At 48.3% G+C, this 10,846-nt stretch overlaps 1 long non-coding RNA gene across 3 annotated transcripts in view; it reads right to left on the reverse strand.

The window, feature by feature from the left end:
• Window positions 1-10,124, reverse strand: part of LOC117202219 (uncharacterized) — a 30,695-nt gene extending 20,571 nt beyond the window's left edge. For all 3 annotated transcript variants that reach the window (XR_007476528.1, XR_007476529.1, XR_007476527.1), the window contains exon 1: window positions 8,779-10,124. This is a non-coding gene — a long non-coding RNA (uncharacterized LOC117202219). The remainder of the gene's footprint in view (window positions 1-8,778) is intronic.
• Between the last annotated feature and the right edge of the window lie 722 nt (window positions 10,125-10,846).

Raw genomic sequence — 10,846 nt, forward strand, 5'->3', positions numbered from 1 at the left:
GTCGAGGGCTCCAGTGACCACTGGGGATTCTCCCCCACAGAGCTCTCAACAGCACCTTCCTGGCACTTGTCACTCTGTTTAGTTGTCTGTCTGTTGCTCAATAAGTACGTATGGAAGGAACAAAGAAAGGGAGGCCAGCAGTGAGAGCGGGAGGGAGGGGAGGAGGGGAAGAGGACATCCGACTCCCCGACCAGACTGTGAGCCACTAAGGTCAGGATCGTGCCCTTTTCTGTGTCCCAACGTAAGGCTTGACTTATAGTTGGGGAAGTAATGGTTGAGTGAATGAAGGAATATTTGGGACTCCTGAGGGGCCTCATTCTAGGATATTGCCAGCCTGATAGAGCCTCATGGCAGTGGCAGGTGGGGGGCTGGGGCTTGGTATTTATTGTGGATGACACTGTAGAGGCTAAGGCAGATGGTACTGGTTGACATAAAAGCAGTCCAGTCATAAAAGCAGCCCCTTCTGAGCTCTAGCTGGTGCCAGGCCCTGCACTGGACACTGGACGCACAGGAACGGGCAAGATACGATCCCTGACCTTGGGCTCTCCCAGCAAATGGTGGAGACTGATGTCTTGACCCAGGATTTTAGTGCAGTGGTCTGGGAGCTGGTGGCAAGGTGTGGACTGGACAAGGGAGTGGGGAGATGCAGGGAGGAGTGGATAGAGGGGAGGAAAAAGAAGAAAAGGCTTTCTGCAGGGGGTGACTCTTGAGCCCTGGAATTCTGGGGACATGGCACAGAAAGGACTCCTGTCCTCAGGGGGATGAAGAATGGTCTGAAGCCAATTTATTGTTGTTTACTAGATTTTATGGAAAGAAGAAGGGCCCTAGGACTTGTCCCAGGCCCAAACTACTTGCCCTAGAGGTGAATTCTCAAGAGTCCTCACGAGAGTCCGCACGACTGTCCTGCTCTTACGCAAAATGGACCAGAGCCCCGCGCCCCCTGTGGTGGGCATCTAAAAGAGTAGGCTCTGTGGGGCACTGAGTGAGGCCAAGGACATGACCCTCAAGGAAGAAAGACTGAAAAGCACTAGCTTGGACCCTGGCTTCCTCTCCATATTCTCATTGGATGAATTCTTTAGGCTGTTATCATGGACTCGAAAACTGCAGAGAGTACAGTGTCCCAAGAAGATGAGATAACACGATTATGACTACCTTGTCCCTACGGCCCAGAGTCAGCCATTCAGGCTCCCACTCACATTGACTTTGGACATGACAGGGCACAGCATTCAACCCTGGTTATTCTACTATGAGCTGCTTCTCTGGTTTGAAGGGCCCTGCAGCCCTTGAAGAGGCAAGACCTGAGTTTCACTCGGGCCATTGCTCATCCTACTATAAGTTCTATGAGAGACTGGAGACAACTTTATTTCTGATATCTCTGGCCACAGCTAGTGCCCAATATAGCCATGATAGCTCAGGGTCAGAGAAGAAAGATAAAGGAAGTCTCATTTATTGAGCTCCTACTATGACTATTGCTTTCCGTATGTGGTTTATTTAATGCTCTCATCTGGCCTCTTCATCAGGGCTTATTATTATTGCCATGTCACAAGGAGTAGTAACTGAGGCCTGGAAAAGTAGAGGATTTGCTTAGAGCCGCAAGTTGGGCTGAACTCAGTGTCCAAGGCCCAAGTCCGGCAAGGTCTTTCCACTGCACCAAGCAAGATAAGGGTGAGCCCTGCCCTCATTCTGGGGCCCACCATCGCTCTTTAAGTTTGGGGAAGGCAGAAAGTACTGATGATGACTACTAGATGAGGCTCCCCACGCCCCCAGGGCTCCTGGGAAGGGGTTTTATGTGTCCTTGTATCCTCAGCGCTTTCAGTAAATACACAGACCATGATTAAACTGACTAGGACATAGATAGCTGGTTGCCACTAGTATCTGGTTTTCCTTTCTTCTTTAGTAATAGATTTTTAGTTAGGTATGTGTCTTACAGTTCCCTCCCTTGCAGCCAGGTGTGGCCATTTGGATAAGTCAGGCCTAAGGTGTGTGCAACTTCCAGAGAGTGTCATTAAAGAGAAGGGGATTTCTTTTCTTCCCCCTTTCCTTCTTCTTGTTGTCTGGAATACTGGTGTGATGGCTGGAGCTGAGGCAGCTATTTAAAACCATGAAGCAATACTAGGAATGATGGCAGAGCAGCAAGATAGAAGGAGTCTTGGTCCCTGAGGACTGTTGGGAGATAATTCTCCGTGGCATTTTTACAACTTTTGTGACATCTTTTAAATGAAATTATTTCTTTTCAAGAGTTGTTTTAAGGCAAATAGCCTGGGGAAACTAAGATTGCGTCTTCTGGAACAGAGAACAGATTTGCTTCCTGAGCAGGATAATAGAGATAATGTTATTTTCCAGGGCAAAAGTTGGCTAGATTTGCTAGCAGCCTCTTAGAAGATTAGGATTTTCCTAAACTCAGTGTGCCTTAGCTCTGACACAAACCCACCGTGTGCACAGCATCCACCTGGGCCTACTGCACTGGCCCCATGGAACTTGGGGGGCAAGGGGAACCAGTGCAAATATGAACCTCATGCTGCCCGCTGTGCTGTAATAAAGTCCCTTGTCCTGTGTCTTCTGCAAGCATCTATGAAACTGTGGTCAGCTTACTTGTGAGTTTGCAAGTAGGAAGGAATTCTCAGGCCTTCATGCTTCTGACAAGGATTTCATGGAGCACAGCAATAAGCCCTGGTGGGATTTTTCCCCCCTTTTTTCTAACTTTATTGAGATACATTTTACCTCAATAAACACCTATTTTAACCTTATGATGTAGTGATTTTTGACAAATCTATATAGTTTTATGTGTATATTCAAATTTTAACAAATGTATGCAGAATGTATTATACCTACCAACACAGCCAAACTATAGAGCATATCCATCATCAAAAATTCCCTCATGCTTCTTCCCGATCAATCCCTACCTAGGGACATGCTTTCTGTCACCATAGATTAAAATTGTGATTTCTGGATTTCCTATAAATGGAGTCATGTTGTATTCTTTCTGTTGTGTCTGCATTTTTTCAATCAGCATAATTTTTTTTAGATTAGTCCATGTTGTTGTCTGTATCAGTAATTAAATTAGTCTTAAATAGATTTTATTTTTTAAAGCCGTTTTAAATTCACAGAAAAACTGAGTGGAAAGCACAGAGAGTTCCCATATACCTCCTTCCCCATACGGGCCCAACCTCCCCCACTATCAACGTACAGCCCCATACTGGGACATTTGTAACAGTGATGATACAGCATTATCACCCAAAGTCCACAGCTCACATTAGGGATCACCCTCGGTTTTGTACATTCTACGGGTCTGGATAAATGTATAATGACATATCCACCATTATAGTATCTTACAGAGTAGTATCACTCCTTTAAAGATCCTGTGCTCTACCTATTCATCCCTCCCCCTACCCCCAACCCTTGTAAACCACTGATCTTTTTACTGTCTCTACAGTTTAACCTTTTCTAGAATGTCATTTTTTTTTTAAATAAATTTATTTATTTATTTTTGGCTGCTTTGGGTCTTCGTTGCTTCATGCGGGCTTTCTCTAGCTGCCAGAGTGGGGGCTACTCTTTTTTGCGGTGCGCAGGCCTCTCATTGCAGTGGCTTCTCTTGCTGTGGAGCACCGGCTCTAGAGCGCAGGCTCCAGAGCGTAGGCTCAGTAGCTGTGGCGCACGGGCTTAGCTGCTCCGCGGCACGTGGGATCTTCCTGCACCAGGGCTCGAACCCATGTCCCCTGCATTGGCAGGCGGACACTTACCCACGGCACCATCAGGGAAGCCCTAGAATGTCATTTTTGATCATACAGCATGTAGCTTTTTCAGACTGGCTTCTTTCACTTACTAATAAGCATTTAAATTTGCTTCATGTCTAGATGGTTTAAATCCATTGTCTGATGTACCACCATTTATCCTTTCATCTACTCAGGGACATCTCAGTTGCTTCCAACGTTTGGCAATTATGAATAAATTCATAAACTACAAATATAATGCATTTGTAAATGAATGATAAATATTATCCATAAATAATATTATACATAATTATGAATAAGGCTGATCTACGTTTTATGGATATAAGCTTTCAGCTTCTTTAGGTAAACAGCAAAGAGAATGATTGTTGGATTTTATTGTAAGAGCATGTTTAGTTTTGTAAGAGACCGACAAATTGTCTTCCAAAGTGGCTGGACCACTGCCTTCCCACCAGAAATGAATGAGAGTTCCTGTTGCTTCATATCCTTGCCAGCATTTGGTATTGTTAGTGTTTTGGGTTTTTTTAAAAAAATATTTATTTGTTTATTTATTTATTTTTGGCTGTGTCGGGTCTTAGTTGCGGCACTCAGGATCTTGCTTTGCGGCGCTTGGGCTTTTCTCTAGCTGTGGCGCACAGGCTTAGTTGCCCTGCGGCACGTGAGATCTTAGTTCTCCGACCAGGGATGGAACCCGTGTCCCCTGCGTTGGGAGCAGATTCTTTACCACTGGACCACCAGGGAAGTCCCGGTATTGTTAGTGTTTTGGATTTTGGCCATTCTAATAGGCATGTAGTGGTATTTTGTGTGTTTAAAAAAAATATTTATTTATTTATTTTGGCTGCACCGAGTCTCAGTGGCAGCATGTAGGATCTTTGTTGCGGCATGCGTGAGGGATCCAGCTCCCCAACCAGGGATCAAACCCGGGCCCCATGCATTGGGAGCACAGAGTCTCACCCACTGGACCACCAGGGAAGTCCCTTTGTTTTTGTTTTTAATTGAAGTACAGTTGATGTACAGTATTATATAAGTTACAGGTGTACAATAGAGTGAGTCACAGTTTTTAAGGTTATTCTCCATTTATAGTTATTTAAAAATATCGACTATATTCCCTGTGTTTTACAATATATCCTTGTAGCTTATTTTGGTAACTTAATTTAACTTGCGATTCCCTAATGACATATGATGTTGGGTATCTTTTCATGTGCTTATTTGCCATCTTTTTTAAAAATTAATTAATTTATTTATTTATTTATTTTTGGCTGCATTGGGTCTTCATTGCTGCCCACGGGCTTGTTGTGGCGAGCAGGGGCTACTCTTCATTGCGGTGCACGGGCTTCTCATCGCGGTGGCTTCTCTTGCTGCGGAGCACACGCTCTAGGCACGCCAGCTTCAGTAGTTGTGGCGCATGGGTTTAGCTGCTCCGCAGCATGTGGGATCTTCCTGGACCAGGGATCGAACCCGTGACCCCTGCGTTGGCAGACAGATTCTTAACCACTGCGCCACCAGGGAAGTCTCCTATTTGCCATTTTTATATCTATCTTCTTCTGTTCAGGTCTTTTGCCCATTTAAAAAATCAGGTTGTTTTCTTACTGTTGATATTTGAGTATTTTGGATAACAGTCCTTTATCAGTTGTGTCTTTCAGAAATATTTTCTCCCAGTCTGTGGCTTGTCTCTGGTGGGCTTTTTTGTGTGAGAGAAAACTATATTTCTATATTCCTATGTTGTTTAAGCCACTGTTATGCTGGTCTTTTCTTGCACCTGAACTTAATTCTAACTAATACCTGAAGGCATACTTCTGCTTAGACCCTTCCAGGGGCTTCCTATCATATCCGGAATAAAACCCAACTCTTTCCATGGCCTCCATGGACTCAGGTAGTCTGGTCCCTGGCAGAGCAGTTAAGAGCAAGGCCTCTGGAACCAGGGTTCAGGCTAGAGTGGGAGTGGGGTCGGGGGAGCCCAACTGGGACTCAACTTCCTGCCTCAGCGCTCGGGGCTTGTCAAACCCTGGCAGGCAGCTCTCCTTCCTCTGCTTTTCCACAGGACAAGGATGTGGGCTCCACTCCTTGGAGGGCTGTTTCCGGAACACACTCCTCCTGCTTTTTTTTTTTTTTTTTTTTTGCGGTACGCGGGTCTCCCACTGCTCTGGCCTCTCCCGTTGCGGAGCACAGGCTCCGGACGCGCAGGCTCAGCGGCCATGGCTCACGGGCCCAGCCGCTCCACGGCATGTGGGATCTTCCCGGACCGGGGCACGAACCCGTGTCCCCTGCATCGGCAGGCGGACTCTCAACCACTGCGCCACCAGGGAAGCCCCTCCTCCTGCTTCTGTTTCCCTCCCAGAAAGCAGGCAAGCAGGCCAGCGTGGGATATGGGCAGCAGCACAGGGAGCCCAGTCGGTGTGTCTGCTCCAGCATGTGGCGATGCCCCAGGTGTACCGGCCTCCAGCCCTGGACCCTCTCCAGGCAGAGCACCTTTGCTTCCTGCTCCCACCTTAGACCAGGGCTGTGAGGCTCAGGCTGGGAGGCTGGGCAGGAATCTGGAGGGGATGCCCACAAGTGTCCCCAGGCGTCCTCTCTCTCTGTTGGCCTTGGACTCTCACTGACTTGATGGGAGGCAGGTAGGGGGGAGATATCAAATCTTGGGAATAGTAGGTAGTTAGAAAATAGCTTGAAAATGCATATTCATCCTTTTTTTTCCTTTCTTTTTTAACCCCGGGTACCAATAGCAAAAAGCAAAAATCTTCTTAGCATTTGCCAGGTGGAGGGGTTGTAGAGAAATTGAAGCAAAGGTATTAAAGATTTGGAAACACTGCCTTAATTAAGAATGTAGAGACAACTGAGTAGTGAAAATAGACGCTTGGTGTGTATGCGTGTGGCTGTTTCGTGTGTGCTGAAGTGTGCATTGAGGTAGGTAGGCAGGGAGGGGGCAGCTGTGTGTCCCTGCTTGTGTGAGCACCACTGAGGCCCTCGTATGACTGTCCAGGTGTGAACGCAGGCGATGTGCTGTCTTGTCTGGATGGAGGGGAAGGACATGCCATGGGGTAGAGGAAGGAACATCTCTGGGTGGCAGGCCGGGTTGGCCCTGGCCTTTTTTGTGTCCGCTGCCCTTGGTCGGCAGGACCAGTAGAGCTCATGGTCATTTAAGGTGCTGGCTGGATCAGGCAGCTCGCTGGGTGGCAGGCCACCTGGGGCCCAGATGGTGCAGGCCTTCCAGGGGGCTGTGGGAGCTATTTTTAGTGGCCTGGGCTGATTCCCAAATCCTGCTGTTTCTGGCACTAGAAGATTGCCCTGAAGGATGTGGAAAATTTTCATGTTGAGAATGTCTGGTTTCTCTTTGGCTATGCAAGGGCACAGTAGGGAGACCAGGACAAAGAGCTTGAGGCCTGCGGGTTTCTGGGATAATTCACCAGCACTGAGAGCATGAAATGGCCATTTTCCTACCCTTTGGAGACGAGTATGGACTTTTAAAAACACCAGCGTCATGATGGCTGACCATCCCTGCCGGTTTGCCTAGGGTGTCCCTGTTTGAGCACTGAAAGTCTGGCATCCAGGACACCCTTCAGACCCAGACAAATTGGGCAGTTGGTGACCTGAACTCCATTTCAGCCCCTTTTAGTTCTAGAAGTGAAATTAATAAGAATAAGAAAACCACCTGCATCATCTTCCAGAATGTTCACCATCACCCTATACGGTAGGTACTGTTATCATCTCCATTTTACACATGAGGAAACTGACACACAGAGAGGTGAAGCAACTTGCCCATTGCAGAACAGGGAGCTGAGTAAGGGCACCAGGATCTAAATTCTGCTGTTCTGGGGCCTGAGTCCCCCAATTATGTTGCCTGGAAAAAGGATGGTTTTGGACCCAAGAAAACCAGGGTTCAGTCACTTCCTAGCCAGACACTTAACTTGGGATAAATAATATCTATTTGGTCAAGTTGTCATGAGGGTTAATTGAGAGACTGTCATTACAGGAGGCCTGACACTAGTAGGTGCTCAGGAAGTGATGGCTCTGTTCCCCACTGCTTGTCCCTTTTGGGGTGGCAAGACCTGGTCACGTAAATCTGCTGTCTGAGTGGTCCTCAGGCCACCCCTTGCAGGCTGCACAGCGGGGCACCTGGGTAGAGGTGATGGGAGGCAGGTAGGGGGGAGATATCAAATCTTGGGAATAGTAGGGAGTTAGAAAATAGTTTGAAAATGCGTATTTTCAAGGGCCCGGGTTCTGCCCTATTTGCCCGAGGCATCCTGGCTGCCTCTGGCCTCCACTTTGCTCAGCCGTCGAATGGGCAACTGAGCCCACCCAGACGGCGCGGGAAGTTTCAGGGAAGCTGGTGCCTCCGTCCCGGCCCGCACGGGAGCCCCGTCCCCAATCAGGTCAGGAGCTGGATCACGCCGTCAGGGCTGTGGGGCCGGGCGACTGGACGCCCCCGGAGGTGCGGACGTGCGTGCATGCGCGCGTGCGCTAGGCCCGGCACGAGAGGAATGCACCAGCGCCGAGACGCTCTGTTCCTTCCGCAGGCGAGTCAGCGCCCAGCAGGAAGGGTCGCCTAGCGTTCCCAGCCGCCCCCTCCGGGCTGGGGAAGTGGCCAAACAATAGGGCCGCCCTTAGTGACCGCGCTGGTGTGTGTGCGTGTGCGTGCACACTGGGGTGTGTGTGTGTGTGTGTGTGTGTGTGTGTGTGTGTATCCTGAAGGGGGAGAGCTGGGAGAACAGAGAGAGGACCCCTTACTGGGTTTCCCCAGGCGTCAGGCCCCTGACTGCATTATCTCATGTAGTTCCCACAGCACCACACCCCCTCCGCCCCAGGAAGGCACTAGCATCCTCACCGTACAGGAAACAGGCGCAGAGAGGGCCACCCGCAGCAAACGGAGTTTGTGCATGGCTAAGGGAAGGCCCTGATGGCTTCTGCCATCTTCCAGCAGTGGGCTTGGGGTGGAGGCTGGGTCGAGGGGTGGGAGGAGGCCGAAAAATCTTGCTGCGTGCCCGGTTCTGCAGTTCACAGAAAGCCTGCATGCACACAGCCTTGACAGGAGAACTGAACTCTCTGCACATACCAGAATAAGTCTGTGAGTTCACCAGCATCCCCATTTTACAGGTGGGGCAACAGAGGCTCAGAGGATGTGCCTTCTCCTACTGCCAGCACACATTTGTTGTACCAAAAAGGATTTGAGCTCCTAAAGAAAGAGAAAGAATCATAATTAATTCTACCTTTCCTATATAGATGGTACCTTAGGGTAACCAAATGGTTGATGAGGGTAAGTTTCTATTTATAGACTTATACCTGCTTTAAAATGTAGGAAAAAATGATAGAATTAGAGAGTCATCACTGGGTAACCCCTAATGGATGAATTGGGCAGCTACAGCTGCTCACATCACAAAAAGAGAGTGTGAGCCTCCTGATGGAAGGACATGCGGCACCCAGGAAGTAGTCTTGCCCTAAACTCAAACCGGAATCTGATCAGGTCCCTGGATTTGAACAATTTACAGGAGCTACAGGGGACAGAGGAACATGTTAAGTGGCACCTTGGGGAATGCAGTCAGCCAACTTCAGATGTGAGAGACTCTATAGATATAGACTTCTTCTATAGATATAGACTTTCTTCTACAGATAAATTGCAAGAAGAGAGGGAGAGAGAGAGGGAAACAGAAACAATAACTAAGTAAATAAATAAATGAATAAATGGAGAGGAAATCAACAGAGTACAGGAGATTTGGACCCATATCAACCAACTGCTAGGTGTAGATCTCATTTGGGATTCTGATCTAAACAAATGATAAAACAAATATACAAACAAAAAACTCCAAACATATGAAAACCACATGTGAAATAAGAAATCCAAATAGATCCCTAAGAATCACGTGGCTGGGGGCTAGTGATCTATTTTGAACTGATGCCCCCAGATGGGATTCTTGAGGTCAGGCAGCTTTGAGATGCCTGACTTAGGGTGAAATGGGAACTGCCCCAGGTCACTGCTTCCTCCCTGCTGGGCACTCCTGGCAGATAGGCACTTGCTGGAGTTTGTGGAAGGAGGGAGAGAGGGAGGAATAGAGAGAGATCATTTTCTCTTTCCTGGCCTCTGCACTCAGGGTCATCTTTCTAAAGTGCATGCATCTTGGAGGTAGCCAGGATCTGACCTTTTTTTTAACCCAGTGTTTAAAATTAGACCCCTTGAGCCAGGGCCTACTGTGACCCTGCTCCCCGGGAAATGGTGTAAACAGCAAGCGCCAGTTGCTGGGATCTAGAGCTTGTGCCCAAATCAGGCGTGGCCCCGGATGGTGACATCCCACGCCTCTGAAGACAGCCCTGCTTAAATCCAGCGGGGGCCCTCAGGACCGGATCACAGTGGTGGGCGCTGGGATGTGAGAACAGCAATCTGTCCTCTTCCCCCGATGGTCCTTCCATTTTTTTTTTTTTTTTTTTTTTGCGGTACGCGGGCCTCTCACTGTTGTGGCCTCTCCCGTTGTGGAGCACAGGCTCCGGACGCGCAGGCCCAGCGGCCATGGCTCACGGGCCCAGCCGCTCCGCGGCATGTGGGATCCTCCCGGACCGGGGCACGAACCCGTGTGCCCTGCATCGGCAGGCGGACTCTCAACCACTGCGCCACCAGGGAAGCCCGGTCCTTCCATTTTAATTACGGGGAAATGGAGTCACCATGAGCCTTGCCCAAGGTCAAAGAGCATTATTATTATTATTAATTCATACATATAAGCTTTAAAAAAAATCTTATTGAAAATGGTTTGCTTTCATTTTAACAGATTAAGTCATGTCCATGGCAAAAGATTCAAAAGTACCCACGTATCTGATGGGTAGTAAGTGACTTCTTTCCACGCCTACCCCGGGTCTCCTAATTCTCCATTCCAGGAACTGATATGATCAGTTTCCCCTGTGTCCTTCAGAGACTGTCTGGCCAGCCTTTCTCAGTGGAGTTTCCTTAATGGCCCACGGGATCATTGTGTGTAAGGAATTAGCCTCTTTCCTCTGCATCCCGAGTGGTACTAGTTATGAACCACCCTCGGATGAACTAAGAATTTTCCCTTATGTCATTTTCCTTGTTCTGTGTCAGATCCTGACCCCCAGCTGGTTAACTAAACAAACTGTTCCATACTTTTCTTTTGCCCTTA

This window comes from Orcinus orca, chromosome 3 (genome assembly GCF_937001465.1).
Source record: "Orcinus orca chromosome 3, mOrcOrc1.1, whole genome shotgun sequence".
NCBI lineage: Eukaryota > Metazoa > Chordata > Mammalia > Artiodactyla > Delphinidae > Orcinus > Orcinus orca.